A 22158-nucleotide genomic window follows, 5' to 3' on the forward strand; every position below is an offset into this window, starting at 1 on the left:
GATAGGTGTTCAGGGTATCTCCTCCCTTCCATTTTAATGACACAGCTGATCTATTGCATGACCCAACTTCGTAGATGTGAACATGTCAAGCTCCGCCTAGCCAGTGTCCTCCTAGCCATGCTGACGAAAGGAGTTCTGTAGTGCTGCCATGAAAAACCGATAGGGCGCATCTTGTGCTAGCAAGGCCTAGCAAGAAAGTCAGTTAAATCCCCAATCCAGGGCTGTGGATCGCATCAATGGCAGGTGGCTGCCAGCTAAGCCTACCATTTCCTTACCCTGCTCTACTGCCTCTGGAAATAAGTTCCCAAAAATTGCAGTCAAACATGTCACAAATGTGGTAAGAGGACTAGTAAATTGATCTTTGTACAACACCATAGGCATGGGAATCATCCAATAATGAGTGACTGGTGTTAAAGTGTTCCTGAGCTTGGCACAGATTGAATCTAAAGCTCAGGTCCACTGTGATACTCTATCCAGTTTTCACAAGGATTTGAGGTAATCTTTTCCCTGCCAAACAATTAGAGAAACCACATGAACGAATCCATTCACAGCCTGTTCCCTGCCAAGGCATTAAGACAATTGCTAGTGCCACAAATCTTAGAAATGGCAGGCTTCTTAATACCATAGTTTAATTCTTGGCATTTTTTGATAGGTTTCTAAGCAGGAGGCCGATAAGCTTGATCAGTCTTTCAAGCTGACTGTTCCAGCATCACACATACAGTCTTTATTTCAACGTCCAAAGTCTAAGGTAGCATCGCAGGCATGAAAAGCAGGCCACGTCCTGAAGGACTTGAAAAGGAAGTGAGTACATTACAAATATTTACTTTTTCACCATTTTAATGCTCAGAAAAATTTCTTCCCATAGATTTAAAATAGGATAAACACACCTAGTGCTTTCCAGTGAGGGATCTCAGAGGGCCAATGTGCAAAACAGTTATCACAGCTACAGAAGCTTCATCTGGCCCAATTTTCTTGTTGCTGATGTTCTAAGAACAGCACAGGGTAGGAGCTTGGATTTGATAAGAGATGCAGACCTTAGTTGTCTCTCCTGCACCCCACCTTGTCCTGGTTTCCAGCCCGGACTATCACTATCCAAACCCTCCATTTTTTATTGTAGTTGGTTGCAGTAGTGAATGGAAAAGAAATGGGATTCAGCAATGATATTCAGCACAATATCAGAGCACATTCAGTCATAATCCCTCGATGAGCTTGATCTAAATTACAAACTAGTTATATTGAAATGTATTTCATACTTTTGTCTCTTGTTTGCTTTGTGGTATCACGAAGGCAGTAGGACACTATGTCCCAACCACCCCTTGCTGACTGAGCAGTGCACTTGACTGTTCCTCCACAAATTTTGGTCAAAAAAAAGCTAGGCTGCTTAAAAGCATGTAGCTGACAGATCTTTTCTAACGTGGCTCACATTGACAGAAAAGGATTAGAAATCACACTCAAACAGCATGACTTGCAGAAGAGAGGAGATGGCAAACTCTGGGAAGGGGCAGCTGAAGATGTTAGCTTTCTTCAGCTGGTGCAGCTGGAGCCAGAGAACAATGTTCCTATGGTCTAAGTAAAAGGCTTTACAACACCGGTACTACTACATTGTTCAAGAGCAAGCAATGTTGGGGAGGGGGGCGGGGGGGGGGGAGGGGAGGGAGCGGGGAGAAACAAAACCTTAGATATTTAATGGAACTAGAAGCTTCACTGGAAGGGATTCACAAAGAAATGTTTGTCCTGTGGCTACATTTTTCTTATGTCCCATAAAATGAGTGTATGAGTTTAGGAGTGTCTCTTGTGTTGATTTTGTGCTGGTTTATACAAATTGAATTCACTTTGCAGTTTTCTTTGGGAAGCACTAGCAGGGTTCCTCTTTTTTATACGTAGCTATCTGTATTCATAAAGTTAGCAAGCAAGTAATGTGAGAATTATGACACCTTATGATAAATATGTGATACTTGATGATTCTGCACATGGCGCTTCGTGGGTCTGCATAGGGAGACTTAAAGAAGAAGAAAGGCCAAGGAGGAAAAATGAGGCATCTGACACAGGATAAGTAGAAGAGTGAAAGTGAGAAATCTTTTCTAGAGATCAGGGAATTTAAAAAAAAAAAAAAAAAAGAGAGGTAACTTTTTTATTTCAATTTCATTTAAACTCAGAACTTGGCCATATACACATAGCAGTGAAAGAGTTGAGCAGATAAAAGAGTTCACATACTTTATCAGTAACAGGGTATGCAGGGTAAATTCTTGGCCCCAAAGAGGTCAAAGACACATTTAATGCAGTCAAGAGTTCCTCAAGGATGATGTACCATGATTGTAGAAACAGATCAGATGTGGGACCAGACCTGAAAAGACCCAAATCAAAGACTGAACACAAATAATGAAGAAGAAAGGAACAAGGAGGGAACTTCAGCTATGGGTTCACTTTGGAAAAGACCAATGTGGAAAAAAAAAAAAAGTATTAAAAAGAGAGGAAATAAATAGACTCTTTAACACCACGAAACATCTTAGTTTTCACTGTGTAAAGCTATTGGTGTGAGAAATGATCTGAGATCTCCAATTATCAGTGTCAAAAAGAAAACTGTCATGATAAATTCCAGTGAATTATTAGTACAGCTCTCCCATTTTGACCATTTCCAGAGACACTACCAGAGGAAAAATAAATATTGCTATTCAATGGTACATTCAATTATATTCACTATTACTTCCTCATAGACCAGGATCTAAAAACACAGAAAACCAAGAGCACACTTATAACAGCGATTATAACTCTTTCAGTAGAAGTGTGTAAAGATGAATAAAGGAAGTTAGTTAGGGATGGATTTATTGACCGTGTTAAAGACGACCCCAGACTTCAGTTCTTCAATTCTTTACATCATTTTTCAAAAGGAAATGTTCTTCTGTCAGCGGGGGCAGCAGATTTGTGGTTGAAAGGTGTAGTCTGGCCGGCAGCGACTGGTTTCACACACTTATCAGGATGCCCAGAAGAAGAGGGATTCCCAAAAGGGTGAACCTCAAGCTGCTGTGAGCATTTCCAGGTCATATTTCTTGGAGAAGGCAGGTCTGTGCAGAGTCTGGGGGTTGCAAGAACATGCAACAAGTGTTCTGGCAAAAGGAGGAGAGAGAAGGGGGTCCACACAGTGTCCCTGTCATTCCTCCAGTTTTGAGGTAGTTCTATATCGAACCAAACTCTTTGGCAGGTTAATTGCTCTAATCCCAAAAGACACCTCAAAAAGCCATTGCATGGGCAGAATTAGGAGTGTAAGGCAGGAGAGACTGAGAAGCAATAAAGGCACAAGAAGACGTAAAGACCTTGCTACCTATGGCGTGGTGATTGTCAAACGTTTTAAATAGCACCTTCTGCTGCATTCAATTCTTTTCCCTTATTCTCTGGTGCTATTTGAGATCTTATTTCTGGTACCTTACCTACTGGTCTTGCTTTCTTCACAAAGCTTCTACATGTTGAGGGATGGAACACCTCTCCTATGAAGAAAGGCTGAGAGGGTTGGGGTTGTTCAGCCTAGAGAAGAGAAGGCTTTGGGGAGACCTTATTGCAGCTTTTCAGTACTTAAATGGGGCTTATAAGAAAGATGGGGACAAAGTTTTTAGCAGGGCCTGTTGTGACAGGACAAGGGGGAATGACTTTAAATTAAAAGAGGGTAGATTTAGACTAGATATAAGGAAGACATTTTTTACTCTGAGGGTGGTAAAATACCGGCACAGGTTGCCCAGAGAGGTGGTGGATGCCCCATCCCTGGAAACGTTCAAGGTCAGGATGGACAAGGCTCTGAGCAACCTGATCTAGTTGAAGATGTCCCAGCTCACTGCAGGGATGTTGGACTAGATGACCTTTAAAGGTCCCTTCCAACCCAAACTATTCTATGATTCTATTCTATGATTCTATTCTATGATTCTATGATTGAAGGTACATGCTCATCCAAAATTTCCTTCCTTCCTCCTAGAATACAAGAATATAGATTATTTCTTCAAGAATAGGAAAGGAGGAATAGAGGCTGCTTCACCCTGTCTAAGGTGAGGCAGTTTCCACATATAGGAAAATTGCAGCTAATTGAAGGAGATTTCATCAAAGCGTAGGAGCTAGGGATGAAAAGGTTCCTTTGCTCATTTTGAATAGGGCAGAACCATCCGTGCTCCTGCAGAGTGCACAGCTCTTCCTTCCTTCTTTCTTTTTAAGTGAAAGCATATGAAAACCATTGAACAACCAACACTGCAGAAGCAGTAAAATCTCTTGAAAAGCCACTTAGAAACCCAGATCCACTAAACTTGCCAAAAATAAATTGCTATTTACCCAATTGTGTTCCCATCTACAGATAAGACCCTATGTTCTGCCCCATTTTATGTGCATGCGTCAACGGATTCCAAAACTAAACAAGTCAGCAAGTAGCAATTTATTCAAGGTGTTGAAAATATCAGACAGTTGGGAGATCAGAAAGCAAACTGTTTCCTTCAGAGTCTCTTGAAAGACTCGCAGGAAATGGGATCCCGTTGGAGTTGGTCTTGGGCAGAAACTCTGCTTTACTCAATTTCTAAGCAATTGTACATCAATGAGGGGCTAATTCAAAGCTTTCTCAGTCAAAGGAAAAGCTGACTTCAGCACGTGTCAGACCAGGCCCCTGTGTTTTAGAAACGTGAGTCAAGATTTAAATGCAAGTTTCTAGAAGGAAAGTTCGTATCTATTTCCCTGCCCTGTCCTGGCAGGACCATCTTCCTTGTGTTATCAGACAACAAAGGGAGCAGAAAAAAAAAAAAAAGAAAAAAAAAAGCAGACCTTAAGGATTAATTTTGCCAATGGTCTTTCTAATGGGACTTCCTCAATAGGTCAGATTTTTAGGGAATTTACGGAAAAAGCATCACAGACAACAAGTAGTTCATCCTAGAAAGGAGATATCTTGAGCATATCAGGGAATTCCTTGTAGTTAAGAAAAGATTCATGCAGCTTTAACAGCTATCCCAACTCAGTAGAGAGACTTATCATTGTTGGTGAATGTTTATTTGGCTTTGGCTTTATTATTTTCATAAATCTCCAGTTCCCATGAACCAAATTACCGTTTAGGAATCTCAGTTTTCTTTTAAAAATAGGAAAAAACTATTTCTAGTTCTCATGATTAGAAATAAAGCTGGAAATTGAATTCATAATTGCTTAAATAGACAGCAGATAAAAACAGCAAATGATTTTAATAGTTCCCTGGTACATTCGGAAGGAAGAGCTGACGTAAATTTCTGATATTTAGCTGTGAAAGTGTCACTAACATGCACACATCTGCCCAATAATAATTGAAAATTTTGTAGTTACTGAGGAAGGACTAGAAAAAAAGTAGATGGATGTTGGAATAACATCAGCAGGACAGACAATATTTGTAATAATGTCAGATATAAGAATTCCTGTAATACTTAATCTTAAATATCAGATATTTCATTTAATAAAAACAAAATGGAATTAAAGAAACTGCTCTAGTGAGCGACATGAAAAAGTCACACGTGTAGATTTCCCCGCTTATGCTTTTTCCATTTCCCTTTTTGTTTCAGTTCCTGAATTAGTGGGTTTAATGAGTTTCAGACCTTGGTTTAGAAACTGGACTGAATTACAGATTGGAACTTACTTGTTGTCCAGAAATCCTCCTGGATAATTCTTATGTTTATATTCATTTTTACTGAAGGCAGTAATTTTGTGGGCATTGGAAAAAGAAAAGAGGGATAAAGTTGACCAGGTTTTTGCTCTTTTTTTTTTTTATTAAACAGAGGGAAAGGTCTACATAATCACACCAATTCATCAAAACAGAATCCTCCAATCAGAAGAAGCAAGTATTGAAATTTTAGGTTGTATATGACAACACTGAATTAAACTTTTCTCAAGAAAGGTTTCTCGCATACAGGACAGAATTTAAATAGAGATGGATGCCATCTCAGAAAAAAAAATCAATAGCATTTTAAAAAATGATAGCTTAGAGGTTAGCACAGAAAGAGACACAAGTTCAAGAACCTGTCTTATTTGATTCAAAGCAGGAATTTGAACTTAAGTTTTCCCCATAAGAGGTAAATGCCCTAACATCTAGAGAATCAATCAGTCTTTTGTGATGAAAAATTATAACAGCAGAAGTTGCCATCTGTTCAGATGCAAAATGAAAACAAACTGTGAAGCTACAACTATTTAAAAAAAAAAAAAAAGAATTGCTGTTTTCTAGCCCTGACTTTGTAGTTTCAATTACTATATGGTATGATGAAGTCAAAATGAAATATATCTATGTTATTGTGATATTTTACTGATATCCTGTCAAATTCAATACAACTGAGATGTTCCCATGAAGGAGTCTCGGTTTTCTAGAAATTGAAGGGAAACTGCTCCTTTGTAGCTTTTTTTTTTCTCACTGAATTCATCAGGAGTGTGACCAAGGTTGATTATCTTTTAGTCCTCCCCTGTACAAAGGCACGAAGGGTGATTGGTATTGGCCTTACACTGGCCAAGAGAGATTAGCCACTGTGGGCCACCCCCTGCGTTGATTTGAATGGGCTTTACCAGGGATTTGTCCACTGAGTGTTGGTCTTCTTTTGATTTAACTGTATTTTAGACTCATCTCTCTTGCCGCTTTGTAAAATAAAGAACGGTTTCACCTTTACTGAGAGACATCAGATTTAATGGCAAAAGAAAAGAAGCAGTGTTTAGGCCTTCTGAGTCTATTCTTGGCTGTCACTGGTTTACAAGTTGTACTTGGCAAGGTGCTTAAAGTCTCCAGAAGAGGGAACATGAGTCCAGCTGGAAGCATGAGGAGGTTTGTCGCTGGTTTTCATTAGACTGAAGTTTCGTTCTCTGTGAATTGGGAACCTTCTGGTTCTGATATATGATATCCTGATGTTGTTGCGCCTCTTGCATTTCTAGTATATGTGAATAAAGTGGTTTAAACTTACAGAGGAGTTTGAGGCTTCTCAATAGTAGCTGTATATTAATTAACTTCTTCAGTTATCTTCCTTGCATACCTAGAGAACATAGACAAGTGTCTCATCTTCAGTAGCATACATTTATGGAACTGAGACCTGTGGACACAACCCAGATTTATATGCACAGAACTGACCTCAGAATCTAATTTTGTATTTTTGGAATATTGCTAGCCTAGCGTTTTAATTAATGAAGGTTGCACTAGGACCATTTTAAAAAGGGAGATCTGTGATGGGAAGATTAACAACCCTTTCCCAGAAATATCCAGAACAGCTTCTTCTGTGGTGGCAAGAACCATGGGAACCTTTGGAAAGGCCAGCTACTTCGCACTTGCTTGCAATTTCTTGCTCTCCTTCTCTCACAAGCAGTTCTCATCCTTAACTGCTGGCACATCAGCACAGGACTGCAGGCATGGGTGGCTTCCAGCAAATAGGGGAGGTGTTCATGGAAAGAGAGGAGAGGTTGTTCGTTAGGGAGAGGCTATCCGCTAAGAAAGGTGTTCACAAAAGACTAAGCTTACGCAAAGCAGATTTTTCTTAGGTTCACCCAATAACAAATGGAAGTCCCTTCAGAAAATTACCCTTGCACTGACTTGCCCTCCGCAGGAGGTTCTTTCTCCATCTGCTAATGAGGGAACGTTGTGTGTCTGTCCTCCTTTGACTAACATGAGCCTTTGTTACTATCTTACATCATCTTGCAGATCCTTGCATAGGTCCCCACTTAGCAAAGGGCTTAAGCACAGCTATACTGCTATAAACACATTGAATTCAGCAGGATTCAGACTGAGCTGAAGATATATTGCCTCAAAAAGAATTGCTGTAGTATGTTCAGTTATAGAGCACTACTGTATTAACCATTAAAGGATAATTGTAAATAAAACTCAGAAGGATCGATCCAGCTCAGCTCAATCAGGTTATTGATTTAAGCTATAAAAAGAAAATAGCACATAAACAGCACTCTTACATGTGAACCCACCACCAGTCCCTGGTGACTGACAATTCCCTGGTGCAAATAGCACATGAACTTTTAGCAAATAATTATCGCAGCTATTTGAGTTTACAGGTAACTTCAGACTTTCCTTTAAATTACATAATCTTTCCCTGCCTGTCCTGAAAGGCAGGCCAGTTTATCTGCATATGGGTCACGTGGACAACTTATTCTAACCATTTTTCATGACTGACTGGTATTCTGCAAAGTAGAAAATAGGAAACACATGCATCACAGCAATCACTGATATCTACTATAAAAAGAGAGGATCATCAATAATTGAAGAAATATTTAAAAAAAAAAAAAGCAGAAGACAATAACATTTAGCACATATCTAACCCTGTCACTCAGGGGTGGATTCACCTGATACCAGGCTCTTTGAAAAGTTACCCTCAGCTCCTGCCATGGTCAGTGAGACAAATGGATGTCTCCAGAGGGAAGTTTATTCCATCCTAAAATCTCTATCAATCTTTGGGTGAAGACATCTTCCCCCCCCCCCAACTGTAAAAAGATATTAAGTGTTGTCGTGGTTTAACCTCAGTGGGCAACTGAGCACCACACAGCCACTCGCTCACTCTTCCCCCACCCCGGTGGGATGGGGGAGAGAATTGGAAGAGCACAAGTGAGAAAAACTCGTGGGTTGAGTTAAAAACAGTTTAATAATTGAAATAAAATAATGATAATAATAATAATAATGTAATAATGATGATAATAATATACAAAGCAAGTGATGCACAGTGCAATTGCTCACCACCCGCTGACCGATGCCCAGCCAGTCCCCGAGCAGCGGCCCCCCCGGCCAGCTTTCCCCAGTTTATGTACTGAGCATGACGTCACATGGTATGGAATGTCCCTTTGGCCAGTTTGGGTCAGCTGTCCTGGCTGTGCCCCCTCCCAGCTTCTTGTGCACCTCCAGCCTTCTCAGTCGGTAGAGCATGGGAAGCTGAAAAGTCCTTGGCTAGTGTAAGCATTACCCAGCAACAACTAAACCATCGGTGTGTTATCAACATTGTTCTCATCCTAAATCCAAAACACAGCACTGTACCAGCTACTAGGAAGAAAATTGACTCTATCCCAGCCGAAACCAGGACAAGTGTCAACAAGAATGTCTGATTCTCCACCAGTGGCCATAGACCTCCTATGTCCAACATCACCGAGCTAGCTGGTTCCAGCACAGCCCTGTGCCCAAGAAGCCCTCTTAAGTGAAGAATTTCCCTTCCTTTTCCATGTCCTGGCCCAAGCCAGGAGCTGTTCACAGCCAAGAGATGGTTTTATAGAGCAATACCTGGAACTGAGGCCCCAGCACCCCTCATCACTTAAAAAAGGTAGTGTCCATCATGTAAGCAGAACGAGGGAAGAGCATAAAGCTCAGCATCTATCTGGAGTTCTGACCCATCCTAAGAAACAATTCACAGGGAAATGCATTACAAAGTTTTCTGGGGCAAGCTGCATTCAGTCTTCCATGCTGGACATGGGCCACTTTATAATCTTCTCTACCATCGGTCTAGAAAGGTCACCTCTGTTTCTTAAGGTTAGAAGTCTCATATAGGATGTAGGATGTTCAAATTGAATGCAAATTGCTTCCTGCCCTGAATTTTCCACTACCTATGCAGACAGCAGATATTGTGTCATTGATGGACTCTTCTCCAATATGCTGGTCATCAGCTCTGCAGGGAAACTCTTATCCTGGTTCACCTACACATGACTTTAACACCAGGCGAGTACGCAGAGAAAGAGCTGAGGCAGAAGAGATCACAAGACTTAGAGACCCTTCATTGTGCTGTGAGCCAGCAGCAGCTGACAACAGCGGTAATGAAAAGTAAAACAGTTTTCTGGCTCATCCAGGAGCCCTCCATCTAAGAGAAGAAGTCCTGACTGCAGTTAAAGTCAAGATGGACAGAAATGTCACAGAGTGTATCAGGAACTCCTGAGACATATCTTCTGTTGGGTAGGTTTGGGCATCAGAGGCTGTCTGCAAAAGCAAAAGGTGTTAATGTCACCAGAATGTGCATGGGAAAAGAGATGTTGGTTGCTCCCCACTCTGGGTAAAACATTATAAACTTGAATGACATTCGATGCTGTTGCTTTTGAAATGACAGCCAAGCAAAGGATGTTGCTTTTGCCTCTGGTCCTTAGCTGACATCAGCCAGCACGGCTCTGCTGAAAGCACTGCTGCTGGAGCTGGGCTGGCGGACACCAGCTGAGCAGCTGAGCCTGGGCTCCTTTCACCTGAAAAGCATAAACCTTAGGTGCAATCTCTCTTCTGATACCTTCCTTCCCAGGGGTTTGGAAGGACTCAACCTCTTCCTTCTGGAGACACAACAGTGGGGGAATTAATGTGACAAAGAAGCCGGTGAGTCCCAGAAGTGTGATGATCTTTACATCTTTCAAGTCAAGAAATGTCTTCCATGCAAACGATGATTGGTATTCTCAACAGTTATCACTTGCAAATTAAATAGTTTGCTTCCCTGAATGGGAAATATCAGAGAAGGTGATTTAATTGATTTAATGGCTTATAATTAGATGATAATAGGTATATATGCATATACAGTGAGTGCAGTAGACCAAACATAAAAGGAAGATTTATCCTCACTAAGATTTCTTTGCTGATCACTAAATAGAGATAATGTTGAATGTTTTGTTTTGTTCTCTTTCATTTTATTTTTTATTTTATTTTATTTTATTTTATTTTATTTTATTTTATTTTATTTTATTATTTTCATAGATAAGAACATTTCTCTTTTGCTTTTCAAACGGGCAGCTCATAACCAAGGTCATGAAATGCAAATTTTAGCTGCTGAGCTTATTTAATGCATGTTCACACACATACGCAATGCATACAAGTGTGTACAATGTGTACAAGCATGCACAAGTGTGTACCATTGGTCTAGGTAGGATTTGGTTAATACTATTCATAAACACTTTCAATAGGAACTGCAATACAGCTTGCAGTGCACATATACATGCTTCCTTACAATCCAGGCTAGAAAAAAAAATAGTTTAATAGAAAGGTTTAATAGAAAATTATAACAATTCTATGAATGTTTTCTCTAAAGAATCCTTGAAAAAGATCTTGGCATATAATATTATCCTTTTTGAAATCTTGCAATTTTTTTTAAAGAAACAAAACCTTAAGGAAGGTAGGGATTATCTTTGAAATAACGGACGAGTCTAGAATAATGCAAGCTTCAGTCAGTTCCATCCCTATCAGGTATTACAAGAGTTTTCTCTTAGAGCCCTGCTTGTTTGATTTGGTAGAGTTTGGAAAAGGAACTTTTAATTGTGAAAATGTGGATAATGGTACATGTAGAAATCCATTTGTGCAAATACAAAAGAACTATGAAAGCAAGCAGGGCTGGGGATTAACCAAGGGCTCCAAAGATCAACATTCAGTCCCCAAATCTTCTTGTTTGACATAGGGTCATTCATCTGGTCCTCATCAGCCTCATTTCTTTCCATAACTCTCCCTTGTCTGCCCATGAACGGACACTCCAAGGAACAGACGTTGCCTTACTTTGTGGTTACAGAGAATAGTGCAGCAGAGTCGTGGCTGCACACTGGCCCCACTGCTCTGATACACCCATTCGTGCTCAGGAATTTTATTTATACTGGTCTGCTCCCTGAAGGCTTTTGTGCAAATTTCAGATCATCAGGTTTTGCAGAAGCTACAGATGTCCACAATCATGCCTTTATTAACTTTACCAAACTGCTCGCAGAAGGGCATTTTATTATTAGATGCAAAATGGAGGAAAAGTTCATAACTGGATTACACCTTTCCTATCAAGTTGCTCCGTAGTAAGTAGTAGAAGAAAATTAATGATGGAGAGAGTCATAGCTGAATCTGAGTAACACCTTTGTCTGCAATGATTGTATTTTATCAGCAATCATTATTATTTTATTTAAGAAAGAAGACCAATATATTAAGATTCATCTTTACCAAAGAAGGACTCTGATCATAAGATTACCAGGTGTTGCGGTGGACCAGTTACACAATCAGATATGGACAAAGACTGAACATCCAGCCACAGCATGCGATGGCCTGCCATAGAGTATGATCAGGTGATATTTGGCTTATCACATCAGCTATGGTAGTGAAATATTCACCAAGAAATGGTACTACAAGCAAAAAAAAACCAAAATAAACTGGTTTCCTTATCAAACCAAACAGGCTTCATAAATTCCTGGGAGCTCAATTAGGCATGTTCAGAAAACAAATAACTGTGTTAGGTTTGTTACTGTAAAAGCAATGTTATGAGCCGAAACCATACCCTCGGTCACAGTAGCTGTATCACCAAACATTTCTGCACCAGCTGCCTTAGTGGTGCCTTATCAAATCATTCTAAGTCTCTCTTCTTAAGGTTTAGAGATACATTGTATTAAGCCAACATTTAACTGAGCTGTTTACCCAATTGGGGATGGAAGTCCAACTGAAATAGCAAATGTAATGCACTCATCTCAGCATCCTTCTAAGAACATTTCTAGGGAGCGATCTCTGTCCTTGCTGAACAAGGTTGGGTAGAAAAACTTGAAAAGAAAATGTTCGGCAGCTTCTCAGTGCCACCAAGGAGATGCCCACGTGGCCACAGGAGTAGGTGAGTCAACTTCGTTTTAAGCCTTCCTGTTCTGTTCTATTTGGCTGCCTCTCCAGCAAACAGCGCACGTTCCTGCCACTCAGACAACACAACAGCTGTTTCAGGGAGCATGGCTTTCTGAATTGGGACAAGACTTTGGCTCCATTTTCCTAGACAGCTGTGCTGCAGACCAAATCTCTTTTCCCTGAAAAGGACATTTCCCCTTCCTCCTTCCTTTGTAATCTGGCGAAAAGAGGATTTCTTTCCCTTTACACGCATCAGGATTTGAACACGAGCCCTCCACCCCTGTGCATACATATGTTTTACTTTTTTTTTAATCTAGTGCTGAATCTAAACCAAGTTTGGCACAGGGAAGGAGCCTCCAAAGATATTGTCTTACAAGTTTCATGAAAATAAGCAGCCACGTAGAGGAAAAAGTCCTTATTAACTCCTGCATTGTAGAAAAAGGTAAACTGTGAGCTCAACTCTTACTATATATTAGAGAGTCCACACAAGAGACAGCCCTCAGGACAGAAATCTTTAGAAAGCCAAGCTCACAGGAAAAATGGAGCAACAGGAATAATAATATAAAAGAGTGTTGCAATGCTTATGTGCCCTGCCTTGCTGGCAGAGCTGTACCTAGTTTCAGCAAGCTTTTCATTCATCCAGATGTCCAATACTTGAAGAGTGTCCAGTGCAGACAGACCCTTCCAAGACTATCTTTCCCAGCCAAGATGAGTTAAATGGGAGATAATACTTTTCTCAGAATGGGGTTTCATGTGAAATTCCTACTATTGAAGCCAAAAATTAATATAGATCAAACAAACAACTGAATAACCAAAAAATACTTATCCACAGAGAGTTCTGAAAATAATACACAGTCACACCTCATACTCTGAAAGCATTTTCAAAGCATTCCGGCAAAGTATGGGCGATGCTGTTCTCCCTTTTTTGCAGCAGAGAAACTGAGGCACAGTTTCTGTGGCACAGAAGAAAAACTGACGCACTTGCCTCTACCAAGTTCACATGAGGATTTTTGTAGGAGAGTCAAGAACCGAATGTGGACAGCACGTAGCTATCCACTGATTAAAGAAACTCTTCACTGCCATTAACATCAGGCAGATGCAACATGGCAACTGTCAGCAGCCCAGGACCACAAGGCAGCCCAGGACCTGCCTGACAGCTCCCCTGTGCCCCACCTCTGCAACCCGTGCAGAAGGAAGGCTGTCTGATGTGGTAGTCTGCAGGGACTTATTCACATTGCCGCTGCCACAAAGTGAGGGATAGCAGGTACTTGAGTAAGATAATATTTTTATTCTGTTATTCTAGCAATTGTAACACTTAATGGGCAGCTTGCTTTGTTTCTGCCACTGTAAATCACCTGGAGCACATAATAGCACCCATTTGCTTCAGCTCCAAGGTTCCAGCAGGAGAAAGCAAAGAGGGAGACAGCAAGGAAAAAAGTGTGATCAACTTTTCATTTCCACAACAGCTCAGCTGGGCATGCACAAAGTCACTGGATTTCATCCTGCCCTCACACTGCTCACAATCCAATTTTGAAAAAGGCCTTTCTCCACCCCCCGTGAGGCCCTAGAGAGTTGTTGCCCTGTTGCCTTGCAGGAGTAAAGCCAGGCGTGTTGAGGGGCAGCACGGAGATTTTGCTTTCAAGCTCCACTCAGAGCTGTTTCCATGCTACAGAGACATAGAATGGAAGGGACAATCACTGAATAATAAGAGCTTTTCCCCAGAAAAATGGAGTAAAAATTATTCCTTTGCTCCAACAGGGTCTTGCTGACATTGTTCATATTTGGGCAACCTTAGGTATGCCAAGGCAACAGAGGCAGATTGCAAGCAGCGGATAAGGAAAGGTCCTTGGGGAAGATTGCACTAAACCTGGTGGCTTTGCTCCTGCCTTCACCGTGGTTCTTCGTATCTCCCAGGGGAGATGCATGGAGCCAGCAACAGGGGAGAAGAAAGGAAAGAGGATCCTGAGAGTGGAGCTGGTGTGGGGTTACGTTGTGTGCAAGGAGGCCACAGCAGCACAGACCTGGGGGACAGTGCCTCAGCCTCCCTGGTGTCAGCGCAGCTACTCTGTAGGCAGGTGTCAAGCCGAAATGCTGCAGGTTTAAAGACTGAGCTCAGAAGGGGTGAAGAATTAAAGGAACAACAGGACACCAGCAAAAAATTTTATTTTATTTTAGATTATGATAAATAATGGAGTCGAAACCTCAAAAAGAGCAGTTTTAATCTGTCCTACTCAAGGCATTTACAGTAAGGGAAATTGAGGCACAGGCACGGGATGACAACTGGCCAACCTGACCCAGCCAGTGACAAAATGAGGACAGGAACCAGGTCTCCTGACTGCCATATGTGACGCTTGGGCCACTAAGGTGGCCTATCCGGCAATGCGCAAGGAAGAAGGGGTCTTTGCAGCCCCTTTGCACACCTTATTGTTCTACTAGTGAAAGGGGTAGTGTTTTCACACACAGCACTCCATGCTTCACTACAGAGCCAGCAAAATCCCCTTGTCTTAATCATGACCCTGCCAGCAATTATGATCTCTAAAGGGACCTCCTAGGGCAGATATTTAGGGCCTGTTTCCTTCCTGCAGCATTCTTCTTTCTTATTAATTGAGAATAGCTGAAGGGGAGAGTTACCTCTGAGGATTTGTAGGCATTAATTTTTCATCTGATTATTAATATGCTTGCAGCAGGTGTTGGACGCTTTCTATTTTAGTGGTCTCAGAGAATGGCAAAGGATATAAGAACCACTTATCTTTGTTTAAATCATTGCCTGACGGGGCTAGTAGGAGAAGAGAAGGGGTTGGACATAACTCTATAGTATATTTGTAATGCTGTTTGCTTCTAATTCTCTAATTGTGAAGTCTTTATCCCATGATAGTCATGTCTGACTTTCTTCCTTTCTCTCTTATCTCCACCTTGTCTTTCTTTTTATTCTTCTTCACAGGGTAAATGGGAAAAGCTATCTTGTGTGAAATTACTCCCCAAGACCTCAAAATGGGAAAACTGAGTTGTATCTTTGGGAAATCTTGGGGAATCTGACAGTTCAGGATACCTGACACCAGTATAAAAGCTGCTGACCCCTCATCTCGTGTTACCTGTAAAAAGCGACTTGCTGAGATATGGGGAGAGACTGAAGATCTGCCAGAAGAGCTGCAACCACAGGAACATATCAATTGCCAGAGTAACCCTGCATTGAGGGCCATCCAGCTTCATACCTGCTCAGCCTGATTTGAAAGGGGCAGCGATTCCCCCAGCCTAAATGCAACCACAATAAATATCTTCAGTATATAGTGTGCATTTAGCAAATATCTTTATATGTATTGGGTTTGTATTATCTCCTTAGTAACTATTTTCTGCTTTAGAAAAGCCTTCATTCAACTCATTGCAGAGCAGAAGCTGTGTGTAGTTTGAGTGGCCAAGGCAGCCGCCAAAGACAACTGTGAGCAGATCCATGATATGAATCGGGCTCTAAACCCATCGACAAATGTTTAGCAAAAAAAATGATTTGCAGGTTATACCTGGTCCACAGTGGGAAGATTAAGTCAGTTTGAGTAACTTAACCTGCAATGCATAATTCTACTTATTCTAATCAAATGTCTCAAACTTCAAGGTCGGCTTTATCTGCCAACGGCTTCTTGGTGATCAAGAGCTGAGCTTGGGGCAGTTGTTTTAAGTTGTTCTAAACACAAAATTAGATCCCACGCTTAGACTTTGACTCTAACCACTAGTTGAAACCATCCTTATTTTCAGCCTGATCTAGATGCTTCTCGGGGATTTTCTAAATATGTACATAGGTCTTAACCTTGTTTTGGCACACAGTTTTGACGTTTGCAGGAAGGCTCTAACAAATCTCATGCACCTTGAATTCCTCAGACTCCACATGGTGTTTCCTCTGCACTGTTAGGCTGTTCCTTGCCATTTGGGTCTCCATTAGAGAGGAGACACTGAATTAAACCTGCCACTGTATTCACTAGAGCACATTCCTGACAGCAGTGTGGCAAAACACTCTTTTTTTTTTGCCTGGCACTAAACAAACTGCTAAGTATGCAAATGACAACCTCCCTCTTCATTTTTCTTTCGTTGCCTCTCTGTACACACTGGGTCCAAACATCTGTGCTTCAGGGATATCTGACAGATCTCAGCAACGGGCTTTGCGTAACAGGTGAAGCCCTGAAGTAGGTCAGCATGGATCAGCAACGCAGAGCTTCTGTATCTCTGGCAAATCCTTTAAAAATCTTGCTTTGTGTCCATAAACTTTGTATATATTTAGTATCTACTTAAAAACGTTAGTTCTCCTAGAGTAGGGTGGAGATTGATGCCTTTAGTTAAAGGCAGCCAGAGCAGCTAGTGAATATGCTGTGTTAAGACTACCACCAAGAGGCCAGTAAGGAGATGGCTGAGGAGATTTAATAGCATCATTTCGCCAAGAGCAGAGAGGCCCCCTTAGCTGGAAAGGCAAAGGCTGGGAAAGCAAAGCTGGGAAGTAGATTCTTAATAACCAGCTGAGCCCCTCTCTGGCATCATTTTGTGGCAGCAGGACTGAAGAATGGCAAGGAGGTGGGAACATATCTGCCATATAAATAGTCAGGCAGCAAGCACAAGAAATGCTTTAGTATGCACCCTGCATGCCAGTGCTTGGCTACTGCTCCAACAGCACAAGGGATGCAGCCTGGACATCCCTGTCCCCAAAAAGCCCCAATCTCCTATCACGTCAGCATAAGATGATATTCCTTTGCAATAGAATCAGCTCAGACCCTGCATTGCATCCTTGTACAGGGCAGAGACAGCCACATCTGTCCCAAGAAATAACACCCTTTTTAACCACAGAATTTCCTTTTGAGCAGTGCTCTGTAGTTAACACCTCTACTTTGTTCCACAGCAAAATGTGATCAGAACTGAAAAGAAAACTAACATTTTGCAACTTAAATTAGCTGAGAAGTCACCAAACCTGAGTATTTCCCAGCCACACACTGACTTAACATGGGTGTGCTCAGCACTGCTTATAGCATGATGATGTGTGGGCCAAGATCAGACTGCTCAGCATGTAGTGAAGGAAAACTCCAAAGCTGGACTTATAGTAGCAATAAACAGTGGCAGAAGCAGAGTTAAACACTCAAACTTAATTATCTATTCTGCTAAACCGCTCTAACAGTGCCTGGCACTGTTGCAGCCTGGACTCGCTCTCTTCTGCACAATTTCTGTATAAAGTTGAAGTACTGGCACACAACTGGGACTGTTCCAAACAGGTGTTGGATGCAACTATCCTGTTTCAGGTAGCAAGACATTTCAGTGATGAGGCCACCCTCTGCCTGGTAAGCCCTGGGTATGTGTGATCTCCGAGTGCTGATGTAGCCTGGAGCATCTACAAGGGGTTGAGGAGGAAGAGGTGTTTTCCAGTGAAAATCTCACTGGAATATCTTCTTGAGTGTGTGCTTGGCACTATTGGCCCCATGTGATGAAACTTTCTGAGAAATTTCCATAAAAGAACAGTTAAATTGTCCATAAAGATAGTCTACCCTGTTCTAGGGCAGACAGCTGACTGCTTGTAAGATAAGACTTTGTGAGAGTGTAAGTCCATAGAAAATAAAGAAGAACAGTCCCCAAATGAGCTTTTTTTGACAATCCTTTCTCTGATCAACAGAGTGGAAATTTTCGAGTTAAATGGGAGAGGGCAGTACAAAATGATCTTTGGGAAGGACTATGGTGCCAGATGTGGGGAATATACATAATCATTGTTACAATGGAATGCAATAATTGGGAAACAGACTGAGGAAGCAAAGGCATTTGAATTCTGCTTTAAATGGACATTGCAATGCAGCCCTAAGTTCACTGGCTATGATGCCTGCGTTATATTTGATGGTGCATGTTGTGCACAGAAAGGATCTGATTCATCATGGTATGACTCCAGTGCTACATTGGGATAACTCCAGGAGAAAAATCAGATCCAAGAATATTAATCCAAAAATGCAGAATTCAAAAATGGCCAAGCACATGTACAGACGTGTATGCATCCATGCACTTGAGCCATATGGGTACTTCTAATTTTATTACTCTCCAAAGTAATAGATACTTTTTCTGAGAGCAGCAGCTCTCATAGTTCACCTATTCAGAATCATAGAATCATTTAGGTTGAAAAAGACCTTTAAGATCATCAAGTTCAACCATTAACCTAGCACTACCAAGTCCACGACTAAACCATGTCCCTAAGCGCCACGTCTACACGTCTTTTAAATACCTCCAGGGATGGTGACTCAACCACTTCCCTGGACAGCCTGGTCCAATGCTTGACAACACTTTCAGGGAAGAAATTTTTCCTAATATCCAATCTAAACCTTCCCCTGGCACAACTTGAGGCCATTTCCTCTTGTCCTACTGTTTGTTACTTGGGAGAAGAGACCGACACCCACCTTGCTACAACCTCCTTTCAGGTGGTTGTAGAGAGCAATGAGGTCTCCCCTCAACCTCCTTTTCTCCAGGCTGAACAACCCCAGTTCCCTCAGCCGCTCCTCAGAAGACTTGTTCTCTAGACCCTTCACCAGGGTCATCAATGAATGAATCAGCAATGGGTTATCTCTCCCTCCCTTTACTGTATGCAATATTAAAGGAATTAGGGGCATCCAACAGAGAACTGGTGGCTGCTTTTTTGCTAGTAATTCTGGTCCCAGCAACTGTGACCAATTACATTCAGTATCGCTCTGGATTTGGCCTGCCATCCACTGCTTGAGAATTCACCCACGTGCTTCCCTTACAGCTTTCTAAGCTTATCATCCACCTGTATAATTTGACACACATAAAATGTGAGTGTCCCAGGGAACCCACCTGGAGGGACAAATGTTTGGAACACAGGTTTGCTGTTTATTGCATGGCACCCTGGGTGTGTCCTCAGTATCACAGAGGGACAAGCTTAGTTGTTACAGATCTGCCAGGATCAGCTACACAGCTCTGAGATGGGGTTAAGACAAGAAACGTCATCTAAAATCAGTCTATGAAGGACAAGAGTCTCTGCTCATACCAATTGTCCTCATCCCAATAAAGCCAACAGCAAAGTTCCTATTAACTTCAACAGATGCTGAACTCTGCTCTGATGGCACGGACAGAATTAAGGAAATCCCATGTCCCCTGTCCTACCTTAAGGATCGGGTAGTGCCTGCTGGTGTTTGGGATACAGTGGATGTAGCCTATTTGCTAGTCCGACAGCTTTGAGGAGTATATGATGCAGTTCCTCAGCCTACACTGAACAAAAATTCATGTGATGGTGAATAATAAAGAATCAAAGAAGCCCTGGGGACAGCAGCTCTGTTTTCCCTGCCCAGCATGCCATTTCAGAGACCTTGGAATTCCTTGAGAGCTAAAGGAATTAAAGCAAGAGAATTGAAATACGCCTCTGTAGAGCTCCGAGACACGAAGCGCTTTTGCTGGCTTGTATTTTTCATCTTCTGTGGCTGTTTTAAAAATCTATTTAAATATTAAAGGCAACAATATTTATTTTAGTGAAATAATGTGTGTAGTGCTGTGAGATTTCCATTTGTGTGTTTAGCACAAAAAGCGGTTTGAAGTCTCTTATGTAAAAGTATTTTTATACCTGAAAAACAAAGAATGCGGAAGCTTTTGAATAACTTAGCTTTCTCTTTTCTTCAGGGACTCTGCCATGTGGACCTTCTCCAGGCCTAAATTTAGTAGGCCACATTTGCATGGGTGAAGAATGAGTCTAAAAGTTTGGTTCCATTGTCCTTCTAGCCTACTGTCTTGTCTCTAGGAGTGATCTGAACTAAAACATTGGAACAACAGGGGTGTAAGACATCCATGGTTCAGACTAGAAATCAACTGATATTCTCAAAAGTCTCACTCTGATCTCTACTAAGTCTGGCTTTAAATTCAGTACTTAGCTGAAGATGTCATTACATTTCGGAGAGACCAAGAACCTTCTTCCACCAAGTTGCCAAGGTGTTAAATCCATGTTTTTATTTTAGATACCAATGGATAATATTAGATTATCCAAGTCTAATATTCCATCCCAGACCAGGTCCCGGTCATGAATTTTGTTGATATCCCAATTAGTTCAATGTGTTTCACATCCCTGCAGTGTGGATATGCCCAAAGAATCAGGTCCATACAGGCCTTATGCAAGCAACAGTTCTAGGCTATGATGCTGGATGAATACAAGAACAAAACTAGTGGAATAAAATATTTCCTGTTTTTTTCCTTAAAAATTGGTAGTGAAGCCTTTTAAAGATTAATTCACCGTGATGTATTCAGAATTTCACACTGGAAGGGAAATCAAGTGATTATTGATGTTGTCTGTCTCTTGATCTGCTGAGGCGCTTTCTCATGCATTAGAAAGAACATGGCTTAAAAGACCTGCATTATAATTAATACTTTTCCTTTTTCTCCAGAAGCCATTTGCTTCTTCGCCTCTCTTTGGCTGTGAAAGTACTCAATGATACAGCAAATAAATTATAAAAAGCTTTGGGTCTAGAATACTTCTCCCCATCCCAAACTTTCTCTTTTAGAACTGCCTCACCATCTGCTCCCAAAGAACATCTCTTTTGGCAGAAGAGACATACGGGGATCAGCAGCCAAAAAGGATCATGCTGTATGGGGTCCCATCTCCCTCGTCCTTCTTTGCCTTTGCATTAGGCCAACAAAAATGGGCGGAGAGGTTTTACTAGTATGTCAAAATGGCAGGTCTACTATTCCACCCATTTGTCACCTGTAAATATCAAATTATTTGGCTATTTTCCTTTTCCCTCCACACATTCAAATTAAACAAACCTCCTTCGTTGTCTGAGTGTTCATATAACCAGCATGCTCTAAGCTTAGGACCCAAGTGACATGTTCCACCCCAGCAAACTGGGGTCAGTATGATTTTATTTCTAGGGGAAGCCTTGGTTCCCAGAGAAGCAAAGAGATGATGAAGCAGCAGAGGGTTCTTCCTGCTGTTTATTCTGCCTCTTACCCAGCCTGGGGATTGTCTGCTCATTCATTATAGCTGCTGAAGAAGTCAGGCCATAATGTGTTCTTCTTTCCTCTCAGGAGTATAAAGATGAAGATCTGATGCAGACTGCAATCCTAGTGCAAAATGAGCATGGATTCTGTTGACAGAAAATGGCTAGAGAGAGAAAAAGTAAATGTAGTGAAAATACATACATTTCTGAGATAAAAGCTCCTATGGTAACTTGGAGGGTTCAAACACACCAATGAGTTAATGCAGGGTAAAAAGTTTCTGTGCATCAGCAAACCTGAGGTAACTGCCCTTGCATGTACTGTCATCTTGCAGTAAATTTGCATTAATTTGAGTTACACTAGTCCTCTTTCTTTAAAAGAATTTAAATGATTCAAATAACTTCACATTTGCTACAGGCAAGAAGCTTGTGCATGGACTGTTTCCACGGAAACCTGCTCACGGAAAATGAGTACAAAGGAAATATCGTTACTGTTTCATTAATTACTGTATTAAAGCAAGACACCATCTGAGATCAATGCTTATTGTGCTAAGTACACAGTGAGAAATACTCTTTGTCCCAAAAAACTTCTGATCGAAACAGGTAGCTTCTTTTCAGCTTTGCAGACAAAATGTTTATTTTGCAAAGTTAAGAACTGAATCAGAGTCACATAAATCAAAGTCA

The sequence above is a fragment of the Aptenodytes patagonicus genome, chromosome 2 (assembly GCF_965638725.1).
Source record: "Aptenodytes patagonicus chromosome 2, bAptPat1.pri.cur, whole genome shotgun sequence".
Classification (NCBI taxonomy): Eukaryota; Metazoa; Chordata; class Aves; order Sphenisciformes; family Spheniscidae; genus Aptenodytes; species Aptenodytes patagonicus.